The following is a 26989-nucleotide window of genomic DNA, read 5'->3' as shown; positions in this document are numbered from 1 at the left end:
AAAACACAATAACACATATAAAAATGAGAATAATCAATATAAAGATTCCCAATTGTACAAGTGCTTGTTTCCAGTTCTCAAACCATCCAAAGTATTGGCTCCAGGGGTTATCAATGCCGGAATTCTTTTTCAGCTCAATGGATAAATCCTCTAACCTTTTAATAGCTAAGGTGACCTTACCATTGGGACCTGTGTTATCTGGTATGTAGGTACAACATCCTTCTACCCTTTTTATATACACGCATGTTCCACCCTTTTCTGCTAATATCATATCTAGGGCCATACGGTTTTGGAATGTCATCTGGGTAGTGGATTCCAACTGTTCAGCTACTCCTCCCAAGGCATCTCTGGTGTCGTTAATGAATCTCTGCTGATTATAATATATATAGTTAATCCAAGCAACATTCTTATTAACAGTTATTATAGGGATTAAAGATTCAAAACCTGCAGCAACTTCATCTCTAGCTTTAAATTCATCAGGAACTCCTCTAGGGATTCCTATAGCATCAATATATACATGAGGGTCAAAGCTACCTTCTGGGCTTTCTCTTTTTCTTCTTTTGGAAACTACAGTAGAGAAGGTGGTTGCTCATCTTCTGAGAGAATATGGAGAGGCATGATTACTTTAGCCAATGCACACTCTCCTTGCCATGAGGTGTCTAACTTTGTTCTTAACTTCATGTCTCCACAGACATAGTAGATATCTCCTAGGGATTTAGTTTGGTTAACTAGGACAGTAGTCCTTCTCTCTGCACAATATCCTGGGGGGAAAGTTTTCAAATTTCTACCCGAGGTGTCATTGGATACATAACAAGTGTAATTACCAGGGTATATAGTTATGGTGTTACCTGGGTTGGGATTCTTAGACAGTATGGGGTATTCCTTTTTCCACATTTCACATTTACTACTGTTGGTTTCTGTGCCATTGTAAAGGCTGAAGAAACAACCTTCTTGTGATACTGGGATATTTAAAGGCACAGTACCTAAATGCGGTCTGGATTTACCACAGACATAACAGTTACTTTTATTATGCTTGTTTGCATTATATTTCATCCATTCTAACCAAAAATTTACATCAGAAAATCCTGTTTCTATAGCTAAGGTGTCTTCAAATGAGGGATTGTCTATTGCTATTATTTCATTAAATGTGGTTATGTGAGGCCTTAGGGGGTTACTTTGGGTACTAGCTTTAGGCTGATAGTCTGAATTATTAAACATGTCTTTTAGGTGGAATTGTCTTCGAGGTGACAATAATTCCCCATATTTTCCCAGAACATAGGTGTCAGCGTCAGTGGGTTGGGGATGCCGTATACTTATTATAAAGTGGCTATTACATTTACTTTTTTTATAAAGAGTGAGTCGAGAAAGCAATGATTCCCCGTTTTTATCACATTTGAGAGTTGCCTCATGGGGCTGGTATCCCCAATTAATTCCTGAATTCCACCCCACCGCTCCCCAGTAGTCACACTCCTTTCCCCAATTAGGGCTAGTGACACAGATATAGGCCTGATTGGAGGATATTGGTGTTCCATATTGATCACATCCCTAGGATCGACGCTTTGAGACACAGGGGACGATGGTACAATAGTCTATTATGTAGGTGGCTACCTCGGTATTAGAGGAATTATACCAAAAGGTATATGTGCCTGCTTCCTCAGTTATGGCCACCTCAGCCTCGCAGGGCAACGGAAGGATAAGAATTACAGTTAGAATAGTACATTTCCACCATAGTTCAAAAATTGATGGCTCTTTCTTGTGGATCCCCTCTTTGTTCATGCTGGAGGTCAGGGCTGTCTGCCCCCGTTAGTACCTCTTCCTGCTGGAGGTCAGGGCTGTCCGCCCCCGTTAGTACCTCTTCCTGAGTCTCTTCTCTATCAGGGATGGCACTTGGGACTTTCTTCACTCGGGATGCATGTATCCATGTGGGCCCCTCTTCGGTAAGGACAGCCGTCCTGGTCACTGCCACGACTTCCGTCTCTGGACCATAGGTGAAATCTCCTGGGCCTTTATTCCTGGGGAGCACCTTCACAACGACTTTGTCTCCGACCTGGAAAGGATGTGTCGGTTCCTGTGGATTAAAAGGATTTTTACATACAACATTGTGCTCAATTTCATCTAATTTGGTGATGAGAGACCTTACATATTCCTCCTTTATTTGTTCTAGGTCTCCTTCCTGTACTACTAGTGGTTTCTTAGCCCAGGGTGTGGGAAAGGGCCTTCCCATAAGTATTTCAAAGGGTGAGTAACCTAGGGTCTTTTGTGGGGTCATTCTGATTTCTGCTAGGATAATAGGAAGGACTTGCTTCCACTTGTGAAAGGTACCTCCTGTGGCCTTCCTTAATTTGTCCTTTATGGTCCTATTCATCCTTTCTACGACCCCTGAACTTTGCGGGTGATACGGAATATGAAATTTCCATTCTATCTGTAGGGCTTTTACCAAGGCCTGTGTGATCTTTGCTGTAAAGGCTGCGCCTTTATCACTATTTATCTGTAACGGGCATCCCCACCTAGGGATGACTTCATGAGTTAGAGTTCTTGCTACAGTTTTGGCATCTTCTGCTTTTGTTGGGAATACCTCTGGCCATCGTGAGAACATGTCCACTATAACCAAGGCGTATTCCTGTTTTCCTTTACCTGGTATATGTGTAAAGTCAATTTGCAAGTGTGTAAAGGGTGTGGTGGGGTACTCAAGATGCTGATGTTTGGCCTTGTTAGGGTTGTTAGGGTTATTGCGTAGACAGGTAATACATCTACTGACATACTGTTATGATTCCCGTACTCCAGACCAGAGGAGATCTTATGGCAGAGGTCTGAGTACTGGAAAGATATGCTGGTTACGGGAGCAGGAAAGCCTAGTAACCCCTGGCGCCCTAACTCCGTTGTCTCGCCCGTGTTATCAGAAATCCCCTGCGAGACTATGGTTGCTTGAGCCCATGGCAGCCGCGTTCGAAGGGCGGATTATGTCTGCCCAACCCCGATGCCCCCTCAGGTCTTAATGGGAGACAAAGGGAAATCCGAGACAGGGTGATAACAAGGGGCCCTCTGACTAAGCAACCAGGCCAGGGGCTACAAGCTATCTAACTTAAACCAAAAGTATGTGCGGACAAACCGCCAGGGAAAAGGACAACCAAAGATCCACTGATCCGTTACTCCTATCCAGCACCGCTGGATACCAGAGTGGATTTGTGGGAGCGGAATCCTCCGCAAAAGCTCCGGAACACAATGAAACTAAATAATAAACAGTAAGCGGTCAAGCCGCAACACACGGCTACGCCGCGACTCACGAACACCACAGGATGTTAAAGGTGCTCGGTCGGACTCCAGGAATAGATGACAAATTCCGAGTACTGGATCACTGAGGACAGGAACAACCGGATTGAGCAGGACTGGAAACTCTCTGTAACTGACACAGCAAACAGGAAGCTATTACCGGCGTCTGTGAGAAGTCCTGAGAGTGCTTTTATTTGGGAACCCTCCAATCAGGATCCAGACAGGGTAATAAACATCATGCCGTGCAGCGCCAGGATACAAATGAACTGATTTATTAGACCTAGCAACGGGGAACGCGGTCCGACAGTGGCGTCCCCGTTGCTATGGTCAGAGCGGCTCCGTGCGCCCGGCGTCTAGCGTTGCTAGGGAGCCGGCGGCTGTCTGCCTGCGGCGTCCCTAGTTGCTAGGTGCCGGGCCGCACTGACGGGCGGACCCTCGGCGCCTAACAGTACCCCCCCCTTGAGGAGGGGTCAAGGAACCCCTAAGGCCAGGTTTCTGAGGAAATTCTCGAAAAAATGCCTTTTTAAGCCTTGGGGCATGGAGATCCTCATCCAGGACCCAAGACCTTTCTTCTGGACCATAACCTCTCCAATGTACCAAAAAATAAAGCCTTCCCCGGGACAACCTGGAATCGAGAACCTTCTCCACCAAGAACTCCTGCTGACCCTGTACATCTATTGGTGATTTCCCCTGAGAGATTTTGCGAGGAAATCTACTGGACGAAACATATGGTTTCAACAAGGAGCAATGGAAGGTATTTCCGATCCGTAAAGTTTTTGGTAAACGTAACCGGAAAGCAACTGGATTGACTTTCTTTATAATATGAAATGGTCCAATAAATTTAGGGCCCAATCTGGCTGAGGTTTGTCGAAGTTTAATGTTGCGAGTCGACAACCATACCCTATCTCCTACTTTAAAAGTGCACGGCCGCCGGAGCCTGTCAGAAAAAATTTTCTCCCGAAATGCCGCTTTTCTGAGAGCAAGGTGCACTTTTCTCCAAATGAGTCTGAGATGAGAGGTCAAGGTCAGCGAGGAGACAGAGGAATGTTGAAAAAAGGAATTAGCTCTGGGGTGAAAACCAAAAACTGTAAAAAATGGAGACACATTGGTGGAGGAATGACAGGCATTGTTGTAAGCAAACTCCGCCAACGGAAGAAACTCAGACCAGTCATTTTGGAGTTTGGCCGAGTACAAACGCAAATATTGTTTTAATGATTGATTAACTCGCTCAGTCTGCCCGTTGGATTGGGGATGGTAGCCAGACGTTAAAGATAATTTCATCTTTAATGAGGCACAAAAAGACTTCCAAAATTGTGCAATGAATTGTGGACCCCGATCAGAAACAATATCAGTGGGTAACCCATGGAGTCTGAAAACATGGCGGAGGAACAAGACTGCCAATCCCTGGGCAGATGGCAATCGGGGAAGAGCAATGAAATGGGCCATTTTGCTAAAACGGTCCACTACCACCCATATGACTCGGCATCCGGCTGACAGAGGGAGGTCCACCACAAAATCCATGGAAATATGAGACCATGGCCTAAGAGGAACATTCAAGGGCATAAGTTGACCGATAGGCAAGGAACGGGGAACTTTATGCTGTGCACAGACCTGACAAGAAAAAACAAACTCCTTAATGTCTTTGGAAAGACCAGGCCACCATACTGAGCGGGAAACTAATTCCAAAGTCTTAGCGATCCCCGGATGCCCGGCAACCTTGCTATCATGAAACTCCGTCAAAACAGTTGCTCTCAAAAACTCAGGGACATAAAGACGACCAGCAGGAGTATTTCCAGGAGCTTGATGTTGAAGCTGCTTTAACTGGGTAAATAAATCTTGTGTGAGGCCTGCCCGAATGACTGAAGACGGAAGTATGGGAGTAACAGGACTGTTATCTTGAACTGGAAGAAAACTGCGTGACAGGGCATCTGCCTTGGTATTCTTGGAACCTGGCCTGAAGGTGATAATGAACTTGAAACGAGTAAAAAATAAAGCCCAACGAGCTTGCCGGGCATTCAGCCGTTTAGCTGATTCAATGTATTGAAGATTTTTGTGATCAGTCAAGACAGAAATGGTATGAGTGGCTCCTTCAAGCCAATGCCTCCACTCCTCGAAAGCCCATTTAATAGCCAGTAATTCCCGGTTACCAACATCGTAGTTGGATTCAGCAGATGAGAATTTCCTGGACATAAAGGCACAAGGATGTAGTTCAAGAGAATCCGGATCCTTCTGAGATAGGATAGCCCCTACTCCAACCTCCGAGGCATCAACCTCAACAATGAAAGGCAATTCTGGGTTGGGATGTCTGAGGACTGGGGCTGAGACAAAGGCTTGTTTCAAGGCCTGAAAAGATAACTCAGCTTCACGTGACCAGTTGGTTGGATCCGCTCCCTTCTTAGTCAGTGCCACAATGGGAGCAACTAGGTCGGAGAAAGAGTGAATAAATCTTCTATAGTAATTCGCAAACCCTAAAAAGCGCTGAATTGCTTTTAAGTTGGTGGGTTACGCCCAACTAAGGATGGCTTGGAGCTTCTTTGGTTCCATACAGAATCCCCGAGGGGAAATGATGTACCCTAAAAAGGATACCTCCGTGACATGAAATTCACACTTCTCCAGCTTGGCATATAGGTGATTTTCACGTAATTTTTTTAGAACCTGACGCACCTGGGTAACATGTTGTTCTATAGAGTCAGAATATATCAAGATATCGTCTAAGTAGACTACAACGAATCTTCCCAGAAATTCACGGAGCACATCGTTAATGAGATCCTGGAAAACTGCCGGAGCGTTAGACAGGCCGAATGGCATAACCAGATACTCATAGTGACCCGACTGAGTACTGAATGCCGTTTTCCACTCATCCCCTGACTTGATTCGGATGAGGTTATATGCTCCTCTCAGGTCAATCTTAGAAAAAATCACAGCCGAACGTAGCTGATCAAAGAGGACAGAAATCAGCGGCAAAGGGTAAGTATTTTTTACTGAGATCTTATTCAAGGCTCTAAAGTCAATGCAAGGTCTGAGTGAACCATCCTTCTTCTCCACGAAGAAGAAGCCAGCACTTAAAGGGGATTTAGATGGCCTGATAAATCCTTTCCCTAAGCTCTCTTTAACATACTCATTCATGGCCACAGTTTCTGGTCCGGACAATGCATATAACCTTCCCTTTTGCAATGTGGCACCAGGAATTAGCTCAATAGCACAATCATAAGGCCGATGGGGAGGCAAAATGTCCGCATTGCCCTTGGAAAATACATCAACAAAATCCTGATATTCCACAGGAATGGGTGCGGGAATGACAGCAGCTATTCTGATGGGAAACGTAATACATTCCTTACTACAGATGGTACCCCATTGTGAGATCTCCCCCGACTGCCAATCAATGATGGGATTATGAAAGGCCAGCCAAGGGTGACCCAGAACCACTGGAACTGCTGGGCAATGGGTAAGGAAAAACTCAATCTTTTCAGAATGCAGAGCTCCTACCGAAAGTAGAACAGGAGGTGTACAGAGAGAAATAACCCCATTGGACAAGGGACTCCCATCTAAACCATGCATGGTGATACACCTACCCAAGGCTAACTGAGGTATACCTAATGCCTTGGCCCATGTTAAGTCCATAAAGTTCCCTGCAGCTCCACTGTCCACAAAAGCCGAGACCGAGGAACAGAGGCTGCCAAAGGAAACTTTAGCTGGGACTAACAGTGAATTATTTGAGGAGATAAGCTGCAGACCAAAGTGAACCCCCTCACAAATCACTTGGTCGAGGCGTTTCCCGACTTGTTCGGACAATTACGGGCAAAATGTCCCTTACCTCCACAGTATAAACAAAGACCAGAATTTTGCCTTCTGGTTCTTTCTTCAGGAGACAGTTTGGGGAGGCCTATCTGCATGGGCTCCTCTATGTCCACAGGAATGGAAAAAACACAAGGAGTAGACCCGACAGATGCTCCTTTTTCAGCCCTCCGCTCTCTGAGACGACGATCAATCTTAATAGAGAGCTCCATGAGTTTATCGAGAGTCTCAGGAGCGGGATACTGAAGAAGACTGTCTTTTATAGACTCGGATAAGCCGAGGCGAAACTGACTGCGCAGGGCTGGGTCATTCCATCCACAGTCGTTCGACCAACGGCGAAACTCCGTACAATAAATCTCTGCGGGATTCCTACCCTGTCTGAGAGCACGCAACTGACTCTCGGCGGATGCCTCTCTATCAGGGTCGTCATACAATAGCCCTAAAGACCCCAGAAAGGCGTCTACAGACAATAATGCCGGATCGTCTGTTCTTAAACCAAAAGCCCAGGTCTGGGGATCCCCCTGAAGTAAAGAAATAATAATTCCAACCCGCTGAGATTCCGTACCTGAGGAGACTGGTCTTAAACGAAAATAAAGTTTACAAGACTCTTTAAAATTAAAAAACTGCTTTCTATCCCCAGAAAAACGGTCAGGCAAATGCATTTTTGGTTCAGGAATGACCCTCGGGGAAGTCCGTAACAGATCTTCCTGTGACCTCACCCGAAGGGACAGATCCTGAACCATCTGAGTAAGTTCCTGAATCTGGCTAACTAGAAGCTGGCCAGGATTTGGCCCAACACCGGTGGGATTCATGAGGCCGACAAATCTTCCAACTGAATAAGGGAAAAAATTAAATCCTGTTTAATTTTAAATTTTAGTCTGGCCGGTAATAATGTTATGATTCCCGTACTCCAGACCAGAGGAGATCTTATGGCAGAGGTCTGAGTACTGGAAAGATATGCTGGTTACGGGAGCAGGAAAGCCTAGTAACCCCTGGCGCCCTAACTCCGTTGTCTCGCCCGTGTTATCAGAAATCCCCTGCGAGACTATGGTTGCTTGAGCCCATGGCAGCCGCGTTCGAAGGGCGGATTATGTCTGCCCAACCCCGATGCCCCCTCAGGTCTTAATGGGAGACAAAGGGAAATCCGAGACAGGGTGATAACAAGGGGCCCTCTGACTAAGCAACCAGGCCAGGGGCTACAAGCTATCTAACTTAAACCAAAAGTATGTGCGGACAAACCGCCAGGGAAAAGGACAACCAAAGATCCACTGATCCGTTACTCCTATCCAGCACCGCTGGATACCAGAGTGGATTTGTGGGAGCGGAATCCTCCGCAAAAGCTCCGGAACACAATGAAACTAAATAATAAACAGTAAGCGGTCAAGCCGCAACACACGGCTACGCCGCGACTCACGAACACCACAGGATGTTAAAGGTGCTCGGTCGGACTCCAGGAATAGATGACAAATTCCGAGTACTGGATCACTGAGGACAGGAACAACCGGATTGAGCAGGACTGGAAACTCTCTGTAACTGACACAGCAAACAGGAAGCTATTACCGGCGTCTGTGAGAAGTCCTGAGAGTGCTTTTATTTGGGAACCCTCCAATCAGGATCCAGACAGGGTAATAAACATCATGCCGTGCAGCTGCATGCTGCACGGCCAGGATACAAATGAACTGATTTATTAGACCTAGCAACGGGGAACGCGGTCCGACAGTGGCGTCCCCGTTGCTATGGTCAGAGCGGCTCCTTGCGCCCGGCGTCTAGCGTTGCTAGGGAGCCGGCGGCTGTCTGCCTGCGGCGTCCCTAGTTGCTAGGCGCCGGGCCGCACTGACGGGCGGACCCTCGGCGCCTAACACATACTGATCTACCAATGTTTTAACATCTGTGATATAAAAGTCTTTGCTTAAAAGTATAGCTGTGGTGCTTTTGCTATGGTGTCCTACCCCATGGTAGTGAGCAATGAACAAAGGGGCACTTGATTGTGGTATGCATGGTCTCCCCTCTTTGCAGATCAATCCTGTTTTAGGATTTTTCTGCAATATAGGGAATACCCAGTCATCTAAATCTTTTGGGGATGCTGAGGCCTGTAATTCAGTTATCAGATATTGATCGTCAATCACAGGAGGTGTCATGACGGTCATATGTAACTGGTTAATGGCTTGCAGTGCTGCTTCTTTGGCAGCCTTGTCAGCAAGGGCGTTACCTTTAGATATGTCATCCTTGCCACCCGTGTGAGCTCTGCAATGCAATATTGCAACATCGGAGGGCAGTGTGATGGCATGGAGTAAATCTGTGATGAGTTGTGCGTGGGAAATTCCTTTCCCGTCGGCTCCCACAAACCCTCGGCGGGCCCATATCATACCATGATCATGCACCACGCCATGGGCGTATTTGGAATCTGTGTAAATTGTAACAGGTTTGTCTTGGTACATTTGGCAAGCTCTTGTAAGGGCTATGAGCTCTGCTGCTTGTGCTGACTGGTATGGGATAGGTTTGGCTTCTAGGATGTCATTTGGGGGGCGTACAACAGCGTAGCCCGCCTGGTATGTAGAGTCATTGGGTCTGCTACATGAGCCGTCCACAAAAACATGGTCAGAACCTGGTATTGGTACAGGGGACATATCCAGTCTTGGGGAGGTCTCTGACTCTATTGATGTAGAACAGTCATGGTCATCAGGTATGTCATCTTGGGGACCCTTTAGTCCTAGAAGTGCATTAAGAATGGGTGCGGGGCCTGAGGATGCGTTTGCATACTTAATGGTGAGTGAGGGGCTTCCTAGTAGCAGGACCTCATATCCACTAAGACGCTGGGCTGACATGTGCTGTGTATGTAACCCTTTAAGTATGGCCATCACATCATGGGTTGTGTGAAGGACAGTGGGGTGTCCCAGGATGAGTGTAGTTGCCATCTCAGCCACCATTGCACAGGCCGCCAGTGCCCGAAGACAGGCAGGCATACCTTGGACCGACACAGGCATTACTTTAGAAAAGAATGCCACGGGGCGCAGTTTACCTCCATGTTCTTGGGTTAGTACCCCCGCCATGGTTTTACAGTTGTCCCTTGCATATAAATGAAATGGTTGTACATAGTTTGGGAGGCCCAATGCCGGACTTTTCATCAACATACATTTTAAGCTTTCATATGCATTTAACATTTCTTGTGACCATTGTATCTCTCTAGGTTTGTCATTGAGTGTGGCTTGTCTCAAAATATTATCATAGTAGGAACAGTCAGATATCCACTGTCTGCAATAGTTTATCATTCCCAGAAAAGATAGCATTTCTTTCTGAGTGGTTGGGCGGACCAGACCCAATACAGACTGAATGCGCTGTGGACTGACTTTCCTTTCCCCCTTTGTGAGGACAAAACCTAGGTAATCAACATGCTTTTTACACCATTGCATTTTTGTCTTTGACACTTTGTGTCCACATTTACAGAGCCAGTTTAACAGTGATAAACCATCCTCTCGGCATGCCTCCTCTTTTGAACTACAGATAAGCAGATCATCTGCATACTGTAGCAGGACGGAACCATAGGGGGGGTGCCAGGGTTTTAAAGTGGCTTGGAGCACGATGCTGTACACGACAGGGGAATCAATACAACCCTGCGGTAATCGACACCATGTTAGCTGCTGGCCCTCAAAAGAAAATGCAAATAACAGTTGTGTCTGAGGGTCCACTGGTATGCTGAAAAATGCATTTTTCAAATCAATTACTGAGAAGTAAGCAGCATCTACAGGGATGGCTGAGATGAGTGAGTTCACATCGGGTACAATGGGTGCAATGGGGACAATCAGTTGGTTTATTGCCCTGAGGTCCTGTACAAATCTAATAGTACCATCTGCCTTGGGTACTGGATTAACTGGTGTGCAGTATGGGGACACAACGGGTTTGAGGATGCCTTGTCCTAAAAATCGCTGCACCATAGGTCTAAGACCCTCTATTTTCTCTCTGGACAAAGGGTATTGTTTGTGATAGATTGGCTGTGCATCGGGCTTAAGTGTGGCTTTGTACGGTGTGCAGGATATTAAGCCTGTGTCATAGGGCCCGTCTGACCATATCTGCGGGTCCACAGTGTCTAATTCAGGGTACAGGTTAGAGGTTTCCCACATGGGTAAGTGTGGCGATGTGATGTCTATGCCGCTACCTGATTCAGATGGGCTGATTGTGATTTCTAATGCATTGAGAAGGTCCCTTCCCAATAGGTTGATTGGACAGTCAGGTATTACAGTGAATATGTGTCTCCCCATGTAGTGGCCTTTCGGGGTCTCTATGGGGAGGGCAATCGTGATGTAAGCTCTTGTGGGTATCCCATTGATTCCCATAGAAGGAGCAGTCCTTTCCAGGGGACCATTGTAGAGGTCCCTACACAGAACGCTGGTAGTAGCGCCGCTGTCCACCAGGAACGGGATGGGTCTTCCATCCACAATCAAGGTGGCAAGCGGCGGCTGTCTCCAGTGCTCCGTGACCTGGGTAAAGGCTGGGATACCCTCCTCCGGGCCCCATCAACGGGTTTGTCCCTGCCAGTCAATCTGGAATCGGGGAGCGTCTCTGGGCTGGTTGGTCTGCATGGGGGCCGGGGTCTGTCGGGGCTTGCTTGAGGGATATGGACAATCTCTAGCCCAGTGATTATCCCTTCCACAATTATAGCAGCATATTTGTCTTCTGGCTGGGGGTCCCACAGGGGCCCTCTGAGGTAGGCTGTCCCGTGGGGGACGGAAAGGTCGGTTCTGTCTCCTACGGTGATTCTGAAAATTGTGTGAGGGTGTGGTGGCAGTATTTTTCCTCATTTCAAAACAGCCTGCTGCCTCTTTTTCATATAAATGTTTTTCAAAATCTTTAAAATTATCAGAGGTCCAACTGGAAACACTCTGTTTTACAGTTAATGTCACGGATGGCAACAAGTTGTTTATAAATGTAGAAATGAGTAAGTTGTCGGTATTAACTAGGGTGAGACCTGCCTCCTCTGACCAACACTTTTTAAATCTCTTCCAGAATTCAGTCACATTCTCACTAGGTTTCTGTTTGCAAGCTACTGCTACTGGGAGAGACGAGCGGGTTTTAAACACTGCGTCCATATGTTCACTCAGTTCATCCCACATTTTCTTTATGCCGTCCTGTGTATTGAGAGGGTAATTAGTGGCAGTCTGATTAGCCGTTGCTATAGGGGCACTAATTGTGGGCACCTTACTCCAATCCCACCCGTTATAATGATCTATGACCCCGTCTATGATAAGTCTCATGTCTTCCTGTGTGAAACTACGTCCCTTACAAGCCTTTTTTAAGTAAGCGATGCAGCCCTTGGGTGCTACCGTAGGTTTGGGACAGTTCTTAATAATTCTGTCTAAATCTTCAACCTCAATAGGTTTTTTTAATAGTTGATCACCCACTGTCATGAAAGGCATGTGTGTCTCCGTCCCCTGTGCACCGCCGTCCGCCCCTGAAATGAGTCTACCTGACCGGGTATGTCCAGGACTAGTGATTTCATTAGTGACAATTGTGGAGTCCGCTGACTGACGAGTGGTTGCAGAGGCGGAGCGAGGGGGTGAGAGTGAGATGGAGATGGATGATGACTGAGGTGGCGGGGGTGTAAGGGCAGATGGCGGGGCTGGAATAACTGCAGAGGACAGGGCTAAGATGTCCTCGTCTGTTAAAGATGGGTAAAGGCGGTTGTAGGGTGGGGGACAGATGTTGTTAGTTAACTTTTGAAATCTGTCTTTTTCTTTTGCATGAAGTTGGGACTGAGTGTTGGATCTGTTCTTAGTCCTGACCTTTCTTGGTTTATCCTGCCAACGAGGGGCTATGGTAAGCCACTGCTCTCCCCCCGCCCGCATATATGTCATATCCCATTGAGGATCGTGGTCATACCACGGCCAAGCTTCCTTGTCCTCAAGACATAAGCCCTTCACCATATCCATATAAAATGGCAAGTTTGACCCGTCTCTGGGAAAGGGATCGGGACTTTTCATGGCTTCTGTCCAGCCAGCTAGGTTGTCTAGCCAGGGATTAACAAGGTAGTAGTTTGTAGGGGAGACACGAGCAACATATTCCTTGCAGGTCTCTCCCGGGAGGGGAGGGGGGTATTCAGTCTCTTTACTCTGGTCTGATCCCATATTACCAACAAGTAACTAACGTATTTTAAGGTGAAGCAACAACAATCCTATCATAAAAACATAGACTGTTCCGAACACACTGTCATATAATGCGCGTACACTTACCACCCGCGCAATATATTTCTAAAAGAATTCACAAATAACAGGGAAGGGGAACAATAGTCTATGTATGCATTCAGCTGATCTGATCATAGATCATTGGTAACATGTGGGAGTGCATATTCCCTACACAAACTACCGGGAACAGAAAACAACAACAGTACAACAATATTTGTCACAAATCAACTTTTAAATGTACTTAAAATCACTGTAAACAACAATGTCCTCTGACACTCAGCGTCCGTGCACTTACCACCCGTTCACTGAGTGTCCTTAATAGAAAAATTACAATATGAGTACTTATAAGACAGACATACAAATATTTAGGTGATCAAATCGAGGAGGCGTTGTTACGTGGACCCCTGGTCCTTCTATGGTATCCCTGATACCTGTTTATGGCGCCTTAAATACGTGGACCCCTGGTCCTTCTATGGTATCCCTGATACCTGTTTATGACGCCTTAAAAAAAAAATCCTTTACATAAAACTACGTAACATTAAGTCCCGGACTTAAATATTACCTTGTCACGTGTTCCCGGAACACGGAGTGAGTTCAGATCCAGTAGATGGTCGCAATCCCTTAGCGGACAAGACAGACAACAAAATTCTCTATCTTACCGATCAGGGGACGATCGGCTGGATTCCGGACTGAGCCCCCAGATTGTAAGGATAATATCTCTGAACCACCTCGATGTGATGACCTCTTAGGTACCCGTGAGAGCAGCTCTTAACACAAAGAGTAAACACGCAGCTGTTGGTTAAGAATCACTCTGCTTTATTAGGGGCAGAACAGCTTGTTAAAAAGGACAGGATATATGGGTGTATACAATACGTGCAAGAACATAATAGGTTAAGGAAGTTAACTTACGACACTACATGCAGGATATCATACAGCGGAAACATGGAATGCACGAGGGCACCACGAGCTCTATGTCCTTATAAGGACTTCCGTACACGGACAGGGGTACGTGCTGAAACTAAAGAGCAGTCAGTACATAGTTTCAGTGTGTGACGTGGGAGTAGCTTCATAAGGTTATGGGGACCTTGAGACGTCTTTGTCTCTGTAGCAATAGCAGTGAGTAGAGAACACAGACCCTTTAACCCTTCAGATACAACATCTATCACCCAGGGATCCAGGCCGGACGAAACCCAGACCTGACTGAAGCCCCACCTCCAGGCCGCACAGTCCACCGCCATGCGGAGGACTTTGGCTTATCTGAAACAGGCTTTTGTTCCTGGGAACCTGCAACTGTTTCTTGGACTTAACTCGACCTCCCCTAAAGAAGGTATTGGACGGTCTGGCCTTTCTAGGCTTGTTAGGCAGAAAGGACTGCGTTGCAGATGAAGAGAAGGATTTCTTCGGAGCAGGTGTTGCTGAGGGAAGAAACAAAGACTTACCCGCTGTAGCCATGTTTATCCACGCGTCTAGAGCTTCCCCAAAGAGAGCCTGACCTGTATAGGGTAGGGACTCCACACTTTTTCTGGATTCCGCGTCGGTCGACCACTGGCGCAGCCACAGTCCCTGACGAGCTGAAACAGACATGGAAGATATTTCCGCAGCCATGGAACCCAGGTCTTTCATGGATTCTACCATAAAACCTGTTGAATCATGTATATAATGCAACATCATCCCTATCCATCGTATCCAAATCCTCAAGTAAGGTAGCCGACCATTTTTACTATTGCCTTTGCAATCCATGCGGTAGCAATAGTGGGACGTAATATGTGTTATCAATTTTTCTATAAGCCGGCTCCTTTAAGGCGGTAGTTCCTGGAACAGGCAAAACCACCTTCTTTGAGAATCTGGACACAGATGCGTCAACAATCGGCGGGTTTTCCCATTTGTTCTAAAAATAAACTTTTCTAGAAATGCTCTGTAGAGCTCCACTAGCTGTGACCGGCTCCTCCGGGCACATTTTCTAAACTGAGTCTCGTAGGAGGGGCATAGAGGGAGGAGCCAGCCCACACTCTCAAACTCTTAAAGTGCCAATGGCTCCTGGTGGACCCGTCTATACCCCATGGTACTAATGTGGACCTCAGCATCCTCTAGGACGTAAGAGAAAATTAGAGTTAAATTCCCAATGATCGCTATGGGCAACACCAGCATTTCTTCGATTACCTCTCATTTCCCATTATACCATGTAATCCTTGAAAATGTTATACTTGTCTTTGCAGAAAAATGTAACATCAAAGGTTTTCTGAATACTGATAGGAGCCTGAGAATGTCGGACAAGGTATTTCTGTAACTTCACCATTAGTATTTTCTTGGACTTGTACTCAGTAGTGTGTAATATAAAGTAACCAGTCCGATATCACCTATGACCGGTATAGTGCTAACTGAAAGAGAGATAGGTAAAATGTCTATTGTATTTGGATTGGGTTCGAAAACTTATTTATACTTTTCCAAACGTTGTGTTTTCTGTTGCTCATTATCAAAGCAGCCCAGTCACTTTCACTACTGTGCTTCTTAATACACTGTACACCACGGACTGTGTCGCCTGGCAAGAGGCTGCTTTGTGCCTATCTGCCATGTGCATATTTATCAAGGCGGTTTTTCATAAACCACTTTCTGGATAATTTTAGGTATCGCTTCTATGTAATAAAAGCCTAATAAAGGAGATGCAAAAGGCTAACGATCGATGATGATCGATGTCCCTATTATTATCAATGGGGACGGTGATCTGTCCCCTGTATACCACTCTGAAAAGCCTTACATTTCTGCGTTTGGCCCTGCTTGTTTACAGCATCCTCAGATGACATTAACCCCTTGATGCTTATGGTGGTATTTTCGCAGGAGAGGGATTATATGATCCCTCTCATCAGCCTCTGGCCAGCTCCTGATGCTAACGCTGTGCAGATGCGCAGTGTCAAATTCCCTGGAGGAGTCTTTCACAAATGTGTAATGTGCTGGGGATGTAGCTCGCAAGAACAGCAGTTAAAGCCACTGATGTCCCTGCAAGTTATCCTTAGTACACAGCGGGGATATTTTCATTCAAAATAAAAATATCCCTCACAATACGGACTATTATTAAGGGCAATGATTATTAATACATCCTCTTAATATAACAGAAGCAAGTGATTATATAAACAAATACAGATTCTGGTGCACAAGTATACAACAACAAAAAGCACATAAAATAAAGGCAAAGAAGACAAGTAATGTTCTACCTGCACTTGTAGCCTTCACAACTTGCTGCAGCTGCCAGCTGGTGTTCTAGGTTCCATTGGTGCTTGTCTTAATCTTGGAAAGTTTAGGACCTGTCTGGAAAAGAGATAGGGAATAAATGCCTGCATTCAATAGTAATACATAATTTAAATCCCTCCCCCTAAATTTGCAACTGCTAGCCAACAAAGTATTAGAATGCATATATCTCTCTCACTGATCCATCAATTTCTCTCAGTGTGGCAGATGTATTGAGCCTGGGGAAGGCATAAAGAAGTTATAAATGCAAGGTGATAATGCACCAGCCAGTCAGTTCCTAGCTGCCAATTTACATATTGGAGCTGATTGGCTGGTACGTTATCACCATGCACTTATCACCACTTTATCACTTCTTTATGCCTTCTCCAGTTTTAATACATCTGCCCCACTATCCCTCCATGGGTCTCTCACTGAACATATTTTACTGTCTCCTCCATAGCAATCTCAAAATCCCCTCCTTCCATATCTCTCTGATTAACCCCTCCATTGCCATCTTGCCATTACATAGCTTTCTGATTTCCTCTCCATAGCTGTCTCATTGCTCACTCACTCCATATTTCATGGATTGCTTCCTCTGGATATCTCACAGACCCCACTGCCCTCTGTAAGCACACTGACCTCCATCCCAGATAACTCACTGCCCCCCTCCTTCAGCACAAGACACTGACCAAGTTACTGCCCACCTCCCAGCACTCACTGACCCTTACCGCACCACTTACTGCTCCCTTCACAGCACCCCTCTCAGCATAGCACAACATACCTCTCCCCTCAGAGCACAACACTCCCGTTCCCTCACCTCATACCTATTAGCATAGCACAGCACAACACCCCTCCCTACAAAGCATAAAATACCTCTATTCGCACAGCACCCCTTTCTCCTCACAACATTCCACTCAACATAGCACATCACCCCGGCCCTCAGCAGGTCACAGCACCCCTCTCCCCTCACAACACCCCCCTCCCCTCACAACATAGAACAGCACCCCTCTCCCCTCACATCACAGCATATCTCTCATCTCACAGCACAATACCCCCTTCCCTCACAACATGCCTCTCAGCATACCCCTCTCCCCTCACAGCACAACATACCTTTCAGCACAGCACGGCACGCCTCTACCCTACAGCACAACACCCCCTCCCCTCACAACATACCTCTCAGCACAACACTCTTTTCCACTCACAGCATAACATATCTCCTCACAGCAAAGCACCCCTCTCCCCTCAGAGCATAGCACAGCACTACTTTCTCCTCACAGCATTAAATATCTCACTTTTCACAGCACAACCCCCATCTCCTTCTCCCCCCAAGCCCTGCTCACAGTGGCAAACGCAGGATTTCTAGAGGGGGGTCTTCAAATGCAGTCCACAGTGTACCACTCTGCAGAAGTCTGGGGGAGTGGCAGAAGCACCTAGTAATTACATTGATGTAAACATTGGTCTTTTTATACACTGTATACTGTATGGAATACAGCATTAATATTTAACGCTATAGATGGTAAATAGTATAGGCTGTATCAAACATATTTAAATAATCTAAGTAAGTGGTCAGGAAAAGGTTAAACATACCATAATAAATAAATAAATAAATAAATAAATAAATAAATATACAAACTTAAAAGAACCAGTACTGGACTTTCTAAGCACACATTCTTCCAGCTCATGGTAAGGCTCCTGTCTCTTCTTCCTGGCAGCTACTCTCTGGTCCAGTGCACTAATTGACTACTCAGATCTACACACACACACAGTAAACTTGGTAGAATAAGCTGCTACCACTGGGCATGTGCAGCAGCTCTGCTCTGTCCCTTAAACTGCATGATGTGGCAGCAGCTCTTGTAATCATATTATATACCATTGGTATTGTTGTCATAATTTGGGCCACTTGCCAAGAGGAGGGGGGTTTCTGGGCAACTGGAAACCCCCCTGCGTTTGCCTATGCCTCACAATATACCTCTCAGCATAGCACAGCCCCACTCTTCCCACACAGTACCCCACTTCCTCATACCATAACATACCTCTCCACTCACAGCATAACACCCCTTACCTTCACAACACAGATTTCCATCATAGCATTGCAATTCTTTCAGCACAGCAACCCTCTACCCAAATATATGGCACAGCATCCCTATCTCATCCCTGCCACCTCCAGCAAACTTACCTGCCAGGAAAGTTGATGTTGGGCATCGCAGACCTGCCAGCAGCCCCTCGACCAGTTTTACCTCCCAGTCTGTATGATAGCAATGTGACATCATACCATGATATCACCCTTACATGCCACCGAGAGGCAGAGCAGTGTCAAGCCTCCTATGAACAGTGGCACAGTGGAGGACTGAGTGACAGTGACTCACTATCACTGACTGTGGCGGTGGCACATGTCGGGCTGCAGCACGGCGGCAACCGCAGTTTGGTGCTCTGTGAAGCCGAGTACCTGGCATATTGGTCAGGCTAGCCCTGTATACACACGATGTGCCCAGACCACACTTAGACCCTCAAAATCTTTGCATCCAAGTCCCACAGCTGTGCCCCCAATATTTTGACTTATTCCACAGGGACTGGGAATGAACAAGGGTAAAAAATAGGACTTCTGGGCTATGTATACCTGTATTTCCCCATTCTGACGCTGTAACTCGCATTTCTATACTAGTACTTACTGGCTATGGTCTACATCTACTTTGAAAGAGCCAACCTAGCACCAAGCGAATACGACTGTGTCAATTTCTTCTGTGCTCTGTAAGTATTTCCACTTGTTAATTAGTCAGATACGGCTGGATTATAAAATACATAATGTTCCAGATAATTTACCAGGCAAGTCAGGGGTTATTTACTTACCTGCAGACATATTATACATTCCAGATATATTTCTCTCTATCACCTTCCTCCTAGAAAATACTATATACTTCTGGGGGAAGCACAACAGCTCCATTAGTTTTTAAAAGATACATATGGAGAAAAATATTTGCTCCTTTAATTAATTATATATTCAGGCTGTTCTTTCTGTTATTGACATATTGAGTTGGCGTTAACAGAACAGGCATTGTGTTGCATAGATGATAAATTAGACAAGTGGCAGAGGTGGTTATTGGTGGAACAGTCAGCTCCACACTGTGGGCCTAATTCAAGGTTGATCGCAAAAGCCAAATCTTTCTCTAATGGACAAAACCATGTGCAGTGCAGGTGGGGAGATATAACATGTGCAGGGAGAGTTAGATTTGGGTGGGGTGTGTATAAACTGAAATCTAAATTGCAGTGTAAAATAAAGCAGCCAGTATTTACCCTGCACAGAAACAACATACCCCACCCAAATGTAACTCTTTCTGCACATGTTATATCTGCCCCTCCTCCCGTAGTCCACATGGTTTTGCGCACTAGAGGAAGATTTTACTTTTGCAATCAACCATGAATTAGGCCCTGTGTGCAGTAAAAAAGCCAGCCTCTACGTCATTTTCTCCATCAAAGGGCTGTACTCTGTGATAAATACACCCACTGTCACTATCACACCACAATCTATTATATTGTCTTGTACTTGACAAAATGAGACACATAGTAGGTCAAATTAATAGAAACTAAAACATGGTTTGCATATATGATGGCTATGGTGGTCATTCTGAGTTGTTCACTGTACAGCAAATGTCAGGGTCCGGAGTCTTACCGGTACGCTGGGGCCGCGGGGCTGGCTTCCTTGGTGATGTGCGGGCAGTGATGGAGGTGGGCTGCTGAGCCGGATCCATGGGCAGCAGTAGCGGCGGTGAGGGGGTCCGTTGCTAGGAGACATGGGGCAGTGAGCAATGTGGCTTTGCAAAAAGGTCTGTATTACTGGGCACTGCCATGTTGGAGACCAAGTTTTAAAGCATAGTTCCTGTTTCCTGTTTCTTCTAGCCAATCCAGGGGAAGCTCTCCCTATAAAAGGGGGCTGGTTTAGGACAGGGACGCCAGTGCTTCAAGTTACAACCCTGTTGTAGGTGCTTTAGCCTGTGCTCCCAGGATTCCTGCTGTATTCTGGTTCCTCCTGATCCTGCTTGGTCGATTCTCTGTTGCTGCTGCAGCCCTGCCGTTTCTAGCCTGCTACTGCCTGCGAAAGCGCTCCTGGAAAACCCGGTCCAGTAAGACTCTTTGGGCATAGTCGGCCCCGGGTCTTCTGCCTCATCTTTCAAGCCACACTCCACAGATCTCCTTCACCAGCCACGCCTTTGTACCACTGACCACAGCCTGCAGATTATTATCTTCAGCTTCGTTTTCCAAACCACAGTCCACAGTCCTTGTCTCCAGCCACGTCTTCAACCACCATCCACAGTTCCACAGTCTATCATCTACAGTCTCGTCTTTCAAATCACAGTCCACAGTTCTTCGCCTCCAGCCACGTCTTTAACCACTATCCACAGTTCCGCAGTTCATTAATCACAACCTCGTCTTTCAAGCCACAACCTGCAGTTCTTTATCCGCAGTTACGTTCCTTAACCATCGTGCTTCAGCCTCAGTTCTCTACCTCAGCCCTGTACATAATAAATACTTCCTATTGACTCTCAAACCCCACCCACGTTCTTCATTGCTCCTTGTCCCATGCGAAGGAACTATATCCAACCCCCTCATCTTTTTCATCCACAGCCTGCAACCTCCTCGGGCAAATCTCAGCTGCTGGATCCTCAAACTTTGCTAGACGTGACAGTAAGCACTGGCCCAATGGATTCGACGGGTAATCAGGCCTCAGGAGGGGATTCAACTGCAGATATTTGGTCTCGCTTAAGTAAGCAGGAGGCCACACAATCACAAATCGTGCAGTTCATGCAGAGTATGTCCAAGCGTCTCAATTCTCTCTGTGTTGCCATGACGGCCCCTCAAGTATCTACAGCTGCTCCCACATTAGCACCTCCGGTCCAGCTTTCTCCTGTACTAGTACCACTTCCACAGTAGCATTTGCCATCTCCCAGTAAATTCGATGGGAACCCAAAAAAATGCAGCAGGTTTCTTAACCAGTGCGAAATCCAGTTCGAACTACAGTCGGCCAACTTCCCATCAGCACGAACCAAAGTAGTCTATATAATTTCTTTACTTACTGGGCAAGCGTTGGAATGGGCTTCACCTTTGTGGGAGAGGATGGATCCCATCTTATCTAACTATCCAGAATTCGTGGCCACCTTTTGAAGAATCTTCGACGAACCAGGCAGGACTTCTGCCGCCTCATTGGAGATCCTGCGCCTGCGTCAGGGCACGCGTACGGTCAGTCAGTACGTGATCCAGTTTCGCACCCTTTTTCCTCAGAACTGAACTGGAACGAGGAGGCTCTCATTGCAGCTTTCTGGAGCGGTCTCTCCGAAAAGATCTAAGATGACCTCGCAACTCAGGATGTACCTGATAAGTTGGATAAACTAATTTCTTTATGCAATAAGTTAGACCTGAGGTACAGAGAACACTGTATGGAGAGGTTGCGGTCAGATCGCCCTAAGCCTAGAGTTGTTCTTCCACCAACACCATCATCACCAACTGCGGAGGAACCCATGCAGATTAATCGCTCTCGCCTCTCCAATGAAGAACATCAGAGACGGCGACAAGAGAACCTCTGCTTGTATTGTAGTGCATCTGATCACTTTGTTAAAACTTGCAATCTACGTCTGGGAAACGCCGCTCCTAGTTTGTGCTGGAGAGGTCAAGCTAGGAGAAGTCTCAGAATAACATACCAAGAAAGAGTCTGTCTTGTTAACCCAATTGGAGCTCTCTTCTTCTTCTCTTCTCATCCCTGCACTACTCGACTCCGGAGCCGTCGAAAGATTCATTACGTCAACTGTGGTCAGACGATCTGGAATACAAACGGTTCCTTTGGATCATACTTTCTCTAACGTCCTAGTGGATGCTGGGGACTCCGTAAGGACCATGGGGAATAGACGGGCTCCACAGGAGACTGGGCACTCCAAGAAAGAATTAGGACTACTGGTGTGCACTGGCTCCTCCCTCTATGCCACTCCTCCAGACCTCAGTTAGAATCTGTGCCCGGACGGAGCTGGGTGCATTTTAGTGAGCTCTCCTGAGCTTACTAATAAGAAAGTATTTTGTTAGGTTTTTTTATTTACAGAGAGCTTCTGCTGGCAACAAACTCTTTGCTAAGTTGGACTGAGGGGAGAGAAGCAAACCTACTAACTGCGGCTAGGCTGCGCTTCTTAGGCTACCGGACACCATTAGCTCCAGAGGGATCGAACACAGGAACTTAACCTTGGTCGTCCGTTCCCGGAGCCGCGCCGCCGTCCTCCTCGCAGAGCCAGAAGACAGAAGCCGGCAGGTGAAGCAAGAAGACGTCAAAATCGGCGGCAGAAGACTCCTGTCTTCATATGAGGTAGCGCACAGCACTGCAGCTGTGCGTCATTGCTCCCACACTAACCCACACACTCCGGTCACTGTGGGGTGCAGGGCGCAGGGGGGGGGGGCGCCCTGGGTAGCAATTGAGTACCTCCTGGCAAAATAGGGCATATATACAGCTGGGCACTGTAATATGCATGAGCCCCCGCCATTATTTCTACACTAAATCGCGGGACAGAAGCCCGCCGCTGAGGGGGCGGGGCTTCTTCCTCAGCACTCACCAGCGCCATTTTCTCTCCACAGCTCAGCTGAGAGGAAGCTCCCCAGGCTCTCCCCTGCAGAAGCACGATAGAAGGGGGTGAAAAGAGAGGGGGGGCACATAAATTTGGCGTAAAAACAATATATCCAGCAGCTACTGGGTTAACACTACGTTACTGTATGATTCCTGGGTTATATAGCGCTGGGGTGTGTGCTGGCATACTCTCTCTCTGTCTCTCCAAAGGGCCTTGTGAGGGAACTGTCTTCAAATAGAGCATCCCCTGTGTGCGTGGTGTGTCGGTACGTGTGTGTCGACATGTCTGAGGTAAAAGGCTCCCCTAAGGAGGAGATGGAGCTAATATGTGTGTGAGAGGGTGTCTCCATCGACAACGCCGACACCTGTTTGGATATGTGTAATTGCTAAGGTGAATTTATGGCACAAAAGATTAGAGAACAGACAGGAAATCTAGCCATGTCTGTCCCTCTGTCGCAGAGACCTTCAGAGTCTCTCAATGCTCACTATCCAAAAATAATAAACACTGATATCGACACGGAGGTTGACTCCAGTGTCGACTATGATAATGCAAAGTTACAGCCAAAATGGCAGGAAAGTATTCAATATATGATTATTGTAATAAAAGATGATTTGCATATCACTGATGACTCATCTGTCCCTGACACAAGGGTACACATGTTTAAGGGGAAGAAAGCTGAGGTAAATTTCCCTCCTCTCATGAGGAAAAAGAGCGGGAATCTCTAGACAAGAGACTGCACTTTCCAACAAAGAATTCTCAGGCAGTATCCTTTCCCCACTAGGGCCAGGATACGATGGGAATCTTCCCCATGGGTGTCACAAAAGGTAGCGCTGTCGTAACAGCTATTCTCAGGGATCCTGCAGATAGCGTGCACATTCTGGTACACTACTCAGACCGTCGATGGCGTCGGCATGGGTTTATAGCGCTGTGGCAGCGTGGACAGTTACCTTATCAACAGAGATTGAGACCCTAGTATGTAGATATATATATGTATATATAGAGATATATATATATTAAAGATGCTGTCTTGAGATATATATATATATATATATATATATAAAAAACATGCCCAAAGAGACATGAGTATACTGGCTCCTAGAGACAAAGCTATGTCGATTTCTGCTTGACCTGTCCTGTAGAATATGCAATGGACAGATGATGCCGACTTAAAGAGGCATATGTAAGGCTGAGGATTGTGTGGAGAAGGGTTCTCGGACCTGGTCTCCACAGCTATAGGGGTATATGCAATTGCGGTCGAATTCCCGAAATTGTCGAAAAACTGGACTTTTTCGCCCAAAAAAAATAATTCGACAATGCAATTCAGTACTTTTCTTCTAAAAAACGGACTTTCCAAATTCGACTTTTTGAAATTTGACATTTGCGAAATTCGACATTTCTGCAATGGTACAAATGCGGCAATTCGCCAAAAGTATATTCAATTGAAGTTTGGAAATTCGACAACAGTGCTTTTAGACAGTAAATTCGTCATTTTCAATCCCCCACACTTTGGTGGCGGAATCTAATAAAAAAAATTTAAAACATGTTTTTTTTGGTGTATTTTTTATTGGTAATAGCATATCTATTTATATTAGAAGGGATTAGGTACTTGGTTTGTCTTTTTTGGAGGCACAAGTATTATTAATATATTTTTAAAAATATTATTTTTTTTAATTTCTTTTTTTACATGGAATGGTAAAAACCCCAAAAAAAATTGCGTGGGGTCCCCCCTCCTAAGCATAACCAGCCTCGGGCTCTTCGAGCCGGTCCTGGTTCTAAAAATCCGGGGGGAAAACGGACAGGGGATCCCCCGTATTTTTAAAACCAGCACCGGGCTCTGCGCCTGGTGCTGGTGCAAAAAATACGGGGGACAAAAAGAGTAGGGGTCCCCCGTATTTTTTACACCAGCATCGGGCTCCACTAGCTGGACAGATAATGCCACAGCCGGGGGTCACTTTTATACAGCGCCCTGCGGCCGTGGCATTAAATATCCAACTAGTCGCCCCTGGCCGGGGTACCCTGCGGGGGAGGCTTGCTGGGACTTGTAGTTCTTCTGGAAAAAACAATATTCTTTCAATTTTCTCAAGGCCATCAGCCCCCCATCCGCAGCCCTTGGATGGGGGGGACAGCCTCGGGCTTCACCCCTGGCCCTTGGGTGGCTAGGGGGGACCCCTTGATTGAAGGGGTCCCCACTCCCCCAGGGTACCCCGGCCAGGGGTGACTAGTTGGATATTTAATGCCACAGCCGCAGGGCGCTGTATAAAAGTAAACCCCGGCTGTGGCATTATCTGTCCAGCTAGTGGAGCTCGATGCTGGTGTAAAAAATACGGGGGACCCCTACTCTTTTTGTCCCCCGTATTTTTTGCATCAGCACCAGGCGCAGAGCCCAGTGCTGGTTTTAAAAATACGGGGGATCCCCTGTCATTTTCCCCCCCCCCCCCGGATTTTTAGAACCAGGACCGGCTCGAAGAGCCCGAGGTTGGTTATGCTTTGGAGGGGGGACCCCACGCAATTTTTTCGGGTTTTTTCCTGTTTTTCTAAAAATCAGAACAAAATCCGTCAAATCGGACGTTTTTCTACAGCGGGACTGTCGAATCCGTTTTTTATTGAATATGGTGAAATTCAGCACCCACTTGCTGGAATTCGATGGTCGAATTGTATCTAATTAAAAAACGGGCGAAAAATTGCAGCGATTCGCAGCTAATTGCATATACCCCATTGCGGGTAATTCTGATATTTTGCCGTATATTCCTTCACAGCCTAGGAAAGCACGACATTATCAAATGCAGCCTTTCGAACAAAGAAACAAGAAATTCTGAGGTGCGTCCTTTCTTGCCAGAGGCGGGGGCAGAGGAAGGAAGCTGCACAACACAGCTAGGTCCCAGGAACAGAAGTCCTCCCCGGCCTCTACAAAAATCCACCGCATGTCGCTGGGGCTCCACAGGCGGAGCTAGGCCCGGTGGGGGCACGCCTGCGTAAGTACAGCCACAAGTGGGTTCACTCCCTGTTAGATCCCTGGGCAATAGATATTGTGTCGCAGGGATGCAAGCTGGACTTTGAGGAGATGCCCCCTCACCGACGGCCCTGCCAGCTTACCCCTTAGAGAGGGAATTAGTGTTACAGGCAATTCACAAATTTTATCTCCAGCAGGTGGTGCTGCAGGTTACCCTCCTTCAACAGGGAAGGGGTTACTATTTCACAATGTTTGTGGTACCGAAACCGGACAGTTCGGTCAGACCCATTTTGAATTTAAAATCCCTGAACATTTACCTGAAAAGGTTCAAGTTCAAGATGGAATCGCTCAGAGCGGTCATTGCAAGCCTGGAAGAGGGGGATTTTATGGTGTCTCTGGACATCAAGGATGCTTACCTGCATGTCCCCATTTATCCACCTCATCAGGAGTACCTCAGATTTGTGGTACAGGATTGTCATTACCAATTCCAGACGTTGCCATTTGGTCTCTCCACGGCACCTAGAATATTTACCAAGGTAATGGCGGAAATGATGGTGCTCCTGCGAAAGCAGGGAGTCACAATTATCCCATACTTGGACGATCTCCTCATAAAGGCGAGGTCCAGAGAGCAGTTGCTGATCAGCGTAGCACGCTCTCGGGAAGTGTTACAACAGCACGGCTGGATTCTGAATATTCCAAAGTCGCAGCTGATTCCTACGACGCGTCTGCCCTTTCGGGGCATGATTCTGGACACAGACCAGAAGGAGATTTTTCTCCCGACAGAGAAGGCTCAGGAACTCATGACACTGGTCAGAGACCTCTCAAACCAAAACGGGTGTCGGTGCATCACTGCACGCGAGTACTGGGAAAAGAGGGTGGCATCTTACGAGGCCATTCCCTTCGGCAGGTTCCATGCGAGAACCTTTCAATGGGATCTGTTGGACAAGTGGTCCGGATCACATCTACAGATGCATCGGCTG

The 26989-nt window shown here is 46.7% G+C and overlaps 1 long non-coding RNA gene across 1 annotated transcript in view; it reads left to right on the top strand.

Moving 5' to 3' along the window:
* The window catches only part of LOC134970076 (uncharacterized), a 35886-nt gene extending 16681 nt beyond the window's left edge, over positions 1 to 19205 (top strand). The window contains exons 2-3 of the long non-coding RNA XR_010189644.1: positions 15458 to 15516; positions 19126 to 19205. This is a non-coding gene — a long non-coding RNA (uncharacterized LOC134970076). The remainder of the gene's footprint in view (positions 1 to 15457; positions 15517 to 19125) is intronic.
* Positions 19206 to 26989: the final 7784 nt, after the last annotated feature.

Source organism: Pseudophryne corroboree, chromosome 11, assembly GCF_028390025.1.
Source record: "Pseudophryne corroboree isolate aPseCor3 chromosome 11, aPseCor3.hap2, whole genome shotgun sequence".
In the NCBI taxonomy this organism is placed as follows: Eukaryota; Metazoa; Chordata; class Amphibia; order Anura; family Myobatrachidae; genus Pseudophryne; species Pseudophryne corroboree.
This window is presented reverse-complemented; position numbering and strand designations above follow the sequence as displayed.